The sequence below is a fragment of the Anoplophora glabripennis genome, unplaced genomic scaffold, assembly GCF_000390285.2.
Source record: "Anoplophora glabripennis isolate ALB-LARVAE unplaced genomic scaffold, Agla_2.0 scaffold10, whole genome shotgun sequence".
Taxonomy (NCBI): domain Eukaryota; kingdom Metazoa; phylum Arthropoda; class Insecta; order Coleoptera; family Cerambycidae; genus Anoplophora; species Anoplophora glabripennis.
This window is the reverse complement of record NW_019416481.1, coordinates 1-7839: the sequence shown is the minus strand read 5'-3', so window position 1 is coordinate 7839 and position 7839 is coordinate 1.

Genomic DNA, 7839 nt, shown 5'->3' with positions numbered 1-7839 from the left:
TTTATGTCCTATTATGTTGCTATATAGGCAGTACCAACAATGGCCAATAATAACGGTTGGTTGTAAATGAAACACCAACGCAGTGTCCCACTCTGTTGACGAATTAACATAAGCTGGATTCACTTATTTCTATTGCAATCAGAATTAATTTTGTGTTTGTCTTTAACGTTCCTACAGAAATAGTTGTAATGCACAAGCCCACGTCAAAATAATGTGTCGTAGTTGTGAAAATTTTTATTCCTCTTTTCATAAATTTTAACAATATTTCGAGGAAGTTTTCGTAAAAATATTGTTTAAACACCGTTGCGACGATAGCTTGGTATGCTCAAATGATCTTTAAAATAAAAAATAACTATTTTAAGTCCCTAATTTAATTATTTTATCCTTATTCGTTATACTGCAGAAAAAAGTTCACTCAATTCACTCAATTTTACTCAGTAGTGTATCAATTTGTGTCCACACTCCAATTGAGTGAAATTTTCACTCTATTAGTATGAGTACAACTAAAATTTTATGAGTGAAACTATTGCAACAGAAGTGAGTGAATTTTACTCAATTCCGAGTTTTTGCTAACTATCAAGTGAGTGACTTTTGACTCTATTCTGAGTATGTAAAACCAATTAAGATTTGACTTTTTCTCTAATTTAATTATTATTGAGTAATTTTGTTCTATGAAAAATTCTATTTCATTAATATCAGGAGTGGTTTTGCGCCATTATATTCTCTTTAAATTTTAATTTAAATATGATTGTATTACAGTCATAAACTACTAAGCTGCCACAGTGGTTTCTACACAGATCTGTTTTGGAGACAATATTTTAGGTCTCGATTAAAAGAATTGGTTAACTGATCGGACGAATAGATTGCCATGACCCATATTGTACGTTACAGATAGTTAAGTAAGTATAGGTAACAATTTAACTAACTATTCGTTTATTTAACCAAATATGAATCGAGACTCAATTATATTATTTTTTTAATTATTGTAATCAAACCATTGCATTTAATCATAATTTTCACCAAAATATCCGGATTAATGGACCCTTCTTCAGCACAACACGCCAGACATCATGCCACGAGATGACCTAATGGGGACGATGGGAATAGACAAAGACAACGCACGACAACCATAGATTGGGGTGGGGCACTCAATAATGAGGACATTCACTCCGATTTAGCTACAAGTGCACCAAATACGAGCTTATCTGCAGAATTTATTTAACACGTAACCTATATTTGAGCGAAAGCGCTCAGTTTTAGTTCAAATATTATCACAAATGAGTAAAATTATTGAAATGCTCAATATCGAGTGAAAATGTATTCAATAATTTCAGTCAATGTATTCACTCCGTACTTTTGTTGCTTTAACACACCGATTTTTTACAGTGTAAAAAGCCCTAAATTACTGTTTTTTTTTCAGCCTTGTAGATGCTGTCTTGCGCATCCATCCTAATACTTCAACTTCCACATATCTTCCACATGACACATTGTAGCCTAGACAATACTTATTCAGCAGCTCTACACCTTTTGTTCCCGCTTAAACAGTAACCTCGCAGTTATCATAGTGACAATTAGAGATGATCTAATTAACGTGGCGTGCTCAAATGAAATATTCGCCCGGCTTATGCGCCGGGTTAGAATAGCGTAAATTGTCTGTTAATTATGTCAGAATGTTAATTCACTGCTCATTATATATCGTACACATCCCTTTGCCGTCACTACGCCTCATATTCGGTTAGCACAGATTTAGGTAAATAGTGCATGCGTGCCATTTGAATGTACCCTACCATTACCACAGTTAACATAAAACCGTACGTCACAGTGAAAATTTAGTATGTCATTTCTAGTAAAATGACATTCATTCGTAAAAAGCACCTTGCTTGTAAAATCTTGTGGTATTTAATGTGGCAAAATTCCACACGGGCCGGAAAATCAGTGTAATAATTGTTCCCGTGGTACATGCCACAAGATACTGTTAGTTTTATAGGCTAAGTAATCCTGCAACACACAACGCACGTGCACAAGATGCACAGAGTCGGCTTAAATTTAAGGTTAATTTTCTTAATTAATTTTCTCGAAAACAGAAGCATTTAGGCCATCATTAGGCAAATAAAAGTTGTTCATTTTCGCGCCCTATCTCACTCTTTGTCCCCACTACTACGTTCATAGATTTAAGAAAAATATCCCGAGTTGCTTCTTTGCTTAGGGTTTTTTTAATTTCCCTTATCGATTGAGTTACAGCCAGGATGGCGTCCTGAAAAACCCATTTTATTACCAAGCGAACTTATTATCCTGGGACTTATGAAAAGTATAATTCAGCGACTGTAACGACGTAAATTATTCTAGCTGGAAGTCGATTGTACTCAGACGAGACGTTCTCCTGGTGCTCCAGCCGTCCCGACAAGTCCAATTGACGCGGGGATGAATAAATAAAGCTGGAGTTGTCCGGAGACTGAATGAGTGGGATTTTGTATTCCGATTGTCTGCTACTTGACGGCGCGCGTTCCCCGAGGACGTCGACTGAGATGTCAACTAAGTACTGTTTCGCTGCGAATAGCAGTGCCGCTCTTGAATAAGGAAATACACCGTTATGATGAATAGATGCATGTGGCGGAAGTCACAGAACATAATAATGAAGAAGATCAAAGTATAATAATGCTAGCAATACGCGTAGTAATGGTAACAATACGTATATTAATAGGAAATATGTTTAATAATGATAACAATACGTATACTAATAATGGGATTAAATTTTATTAACTCTATTAAGGGTATGACAAACGATGCAATGTTTTTACAATATTTGCATTTAATTACAATAAATATTTTGTATTTTACACATTAAAAAATCACATATACTTACGCTAATTGGTTTTTGCAAACATAATTACAATACCAACGACTTAGAGAGAGGTCTTACGACATTGTAAACATTTTATTTGTGTCAATAAAGCTCCAGGATGTTTGCGATCCTTCTCCCTTGTACGGATACAAAACTACATTCGGGGCTTTGTTGTCATAACTTTATATAGCTTATATAAAATGAACTTTCTGTTTGGTAAAGAAAAAGGCTTCCCTATTTTATTTAAATCAAATGTAAAGATGTATTTTCCAGGATATGTTGTTGAAAATTGGTTACTCATAACTTTTCTAGCATCTGCCTTAAGACGTCTATAACTGTTACAATTATTTGTTGGATACATTTCATATATTTCTCTATTAGATTTTTTAATCTTTTGAACTATCTCATTTCAAATCAGCAGTATTTCGAGCTATGATCGATGTTCTACAAGGTTTTGTACTTGGACTATCTTTGTTTAGTGTATGCATAAATAACAAAGTAACCTATGCATTTTAGAAGAATATTGAAGAGGAAAAAAGTTTTAGAATTGAATTTTGCACAATATACTTAGTTAAAAATGTATTACAATATTTTTTTAAAATATCCTAAAAACTTGATTATTTTGCCTTTTTTCATCAATTATTGCTATTTTGCAACATCGGGAACAAATTCAAACATTTTTAACTTCCAATAGTTTGTCCAAAATTCAATTCTAAAACTTTTTTCCTCTTCAATATTCTTCCAAAATGCATATTTTTAAAATTTTTTTAAACATTTTTGCAATTTTGAAAATGTTCCGGACCTCGCCCAGATTTAGGGATCTACACTTTCAATATCTGAATTGTAGAATTGTGAAGGTAATTCAGAAAAAATTTGCTTGCCCCCTCTCATATCCACCTTAAAACAGATCCCCCTGGTCTATAGGTGGAGTTGCAGTTTGCAAATTGTACAGATCTATCTATTTATTTCTCCATTGGAACTATCGCTTATTTCTCGAGAAAATATTCCCTAGCGCAGGGAACGGGTGCGCAAAATACAACGGAAACCCCCGTCCAACTTTAATGAAACTATATATCCGCCTCTACCGCCGAAATGAAGACAATAACTTTTCGGACATCTCAGAAGTTGGTTATTACTGGCGCCCCTGCAAAGTTCCTGCATCTCAATCGATTTATAAGCGGCGACGCTCCTGCAGGGAAAGACATCCGGAAAGGTATTTTCTTACGGAATTTCCCGCATTTCACCCGCCTTTAACTGCAGAACATCTGGGGAAATGTACGGAATGCGGCGGGAGGGGAATAAGTGCCTCGGATAGCGTTCGGTTGTAAGAAACCAGATGCTTTTTGCCTTCGCTAAGAATTGGCTGAAAAAAATACGTTTCTTTGAATAAATTATGAACCGACGGTAAAATCAAATGATGATAGAAACAGACGAAATCTCAGTCTCAGTTTTTTATAATATCACTATTTAAAGGAGCTCTTTCAACGGTTCAGAAACAGGTTTGAGAAAAGTGCCAGGTCTTACAATTGGTACCGCGTCAGTATTTTTTTCCTTGTACTTATTAACTTAACGATTACCTAGACTCGGCATAATAAATAACTTATAGACATTCTTTCTATCCGGTAAGTAAGGAGATGCTAACGCAGTTCAATAATAATTGGTTAGGCGCCCATTAAAACTTCTACTTGGGTATGCGGACGTGAACCACCCTCATCTCAGAAACCGTCGCGAGACGTGTTCCGAATACAGACGCGGTCTTTGATTTTTCGGGGAGGGATTTCATAAGTAGGTCTTTAACTACTTTGTGATGCATTTGGCTTGCCAAAGTTTGTTTCAGATTTATTGATAATGTTCCACTGACTCTTGCAACAACAAATTAGTAATAAAATAAGAACGCCACTGGAGGTACCCTCAAAAGTTAAAAAAATGGAAAAATATTTATTTTTTTAAACTGTAATGAATTTTTTGAAAGCAAATTTTCGTGATTTTCGGGATTAGTTTGCCTACATTTTAAAAGAATAGTTCAACATATCTTTTATAAATCAACCATTTTTAGTCTTTTATTACTGTTTCAAGGTGAATTTTGTCTTTATTCGTATTTTATTTTATTTGTAAATTGTATTTTTTTATCTGAATACTTTTAGGGCCGGTACTTTGAGTCTCGGTTAAGCCATCGTTAAGTAATCACATGATTAGACTGTACATATACTGATTTATTTTATAATAGTATATTCACAGTCTAATCGCATGATTAGTTAACCAAGTCTTAACCGAGACTCAAAGTACTGTAAACCTAAGGGGTTATTTCTTTATCTATCTATCTTTCGTTATGACCAGTATCATAACGAGCTTGGATTTCGCAAGAGTGTACTATTTAATTCTCGAAAGGGAGTTTATTATCATTATACTTTAATTAATACGTGGGAACTTAGAAATGTTGTATGTTCAGAGAATGAATTTCAGGCATTTACCCTTTATTGCTTATGTAGACTGTAATCCAGTGGCTAACTATACATGGTGACACTGAAGTTGGAAGAAACAAAAGGAAACACCAAAACTTCCAGGAAGGGTTTTATTAACAATAAACAAAACAAACAAACAAAATAAAAACACTACGGCTCGACGACATTATTAATTAATTGAATCAATCGCGACAGCGTACCGAGATTCAGGGAATACGCGCATAGCAAAAATTTGGAAAAGATTTTAGCCATTATTAAATTTAATTAACTAGCCCGAGACTCTAATCTAAAACTAGGTCGACTGCTCAATGTGAAAGCTAAGGAAGAACTGCCGTTCTTGCAGATCCTTCTCCAATTCCACACTTCGCTTCGCTACGCCCATTTCTTGGGTCCAGAAATTTATGTTTTTGTCTTATTGGCGAGAACCCTGAAAGTCGGGATACTTTAATAATTAGGTTAATAATTATCTAATTGACTGAATTTACATTTATATAAATAATTATGTGACTTACTAGTAACCCTAGCCTTCCTCTAGTGACTCCGTGTAGCAATTATGGGGCGGATTAGTCAATGTCATTTAATATCTTCTTAATAGCTTGGAAAATCCACCGAAAAACCAGCTAACCTTTTCTTTTTCACTTATTATCAGTTTAACAATATAATTTAATTATACTTTGGAATCTCTACGCTCTTCTCGTGGTTTTGCGCGTTATTAGAAATATCGATTTTTCTTATACTAGACGCTTAACACATGGTCCCGACAGTTTAAGTGAACTTGTTAAAAATGTTGGCAAATTTCTCCGAAGGACGACGCTACCTCCTTGAAAGCCCTCAACTTTCGATGATTTGTGTTGACTGAAATATTTTAGTTGGCCCATTCGTTCCGAGAACTGATAAATAAATTACTACGCGTCCCGGCTTTTGTTACAGTACCGGGCCTTATTTAATTATTTTTGTGTGTATTTAGGCATAAATTTGAGATAAATAAATAAATAAAAATATTCTCTTCTAAACAATATTTACATTAATTAGTTACAAAAGCACATATAAGTATTGTAAGAAAATAGTATATTTTCTTTGTACAATCAATAGTAGGTACAGTCAAAATAAAGTTCAATAATAGTAATTTTAAATAAAAGCACCATAAAAAAACTAAATTTGTTTTAATTAATTAATTAATTTCATAATATAATATACTTCTTTATACTACATAGAGAGAGAGAGAGAGAGAAATTGTAGAATTCAGTAAAACAACATTATTAAATTTTACTGCAATAAAAATGTTATACAGGGTGTTTCAGAAAGTCCTCCCGTAAATAAGAATTTTTTGTCTTATGAACTATATGTCTATCTCCTCTTGTTATCGAGATACAGAGCGACAAAGTGAAATTTTTTAAATAGAATTTTTACGAAAATTTCCAAACGGTGCGAAATATCTTTATGAAATTTGGTATTCCGGGGTTTTTAAGGATGCCAAAGTTCGCTCTTCTAATTATTTTTTGATTATTTCATACAGGGCGCTAGTTATGCTACATTATGCTACATTATGCTACATTCCTATTACATTTTAAGTTCTAATTTTTTTAAGGTTAGGTTTTTTACCATTCGGGCTCCAATTTCTAATGTACAATTTTATTTTCTAAAAATAATGTACTCTTGTTAGAACCTCCTAATGTTCCTAATTGTTTTCGAGAAAAAAGGCTTTTAATTAAACTCTTACAATATTACGGTGTATAAAATAAGTGACTTTTCTCAAAGTAGGCTTCCTTATATCAAAACTTATTGATGGATGTCTCATAAACAACGCATACATTCTTAGTAATATTTTAAACTCTAATTAACCTTATATCAAAATTTTAGTGATTGTTAGTGACTGTAGTTAGTAATGACAAATTATTTAAAAATGTAATAGGAATGTAGTATAAGTAGCGCTCTCTATAAAATATTCAAAAAATAATTAGAACATTGTATTTGGCATCCTGAAAACCCCGGAATACCAAATTTCATAAAAAATATTTCACACCGTTTGGAAATTTTCGTAGGTAAACATTCTATTAAAAAAAATATATTTTGTCGCTCTATATCTCGAAATCAAGAGGAGATTATTTAAAAAAAGTCTTACTTTTTGTCGTACTAGCACCCCCTGTATTTACGGGAGGTTTTTCTGAAACACCCTGTATATTTTTGTAGAATTATCCAAAAATACTATGAATACACGATTACAATTATTGTGAGAAAGTAATAATATTAAACTAATTATTTAGGAAACATTTTCTCTGTGAACTAAAATATGTTATTCCCACCTTCTCTCCGTTATATTTTATAAATAATTTAGAAAAGAACAAAAATAATCTAACCATATATTAATGGGAAGAATACGTTCCTAATAATTATTATTTAATATGAGTGAGATAATGACAGGCTTTATTACATATTGTGGATGTGATTCAATGTTGAACGGGAATTTAATTCGCAAAATAATTGTTTTCTTACAAGATGAGAATTGTATATAAAACAAATTAGACTTGATTCCGG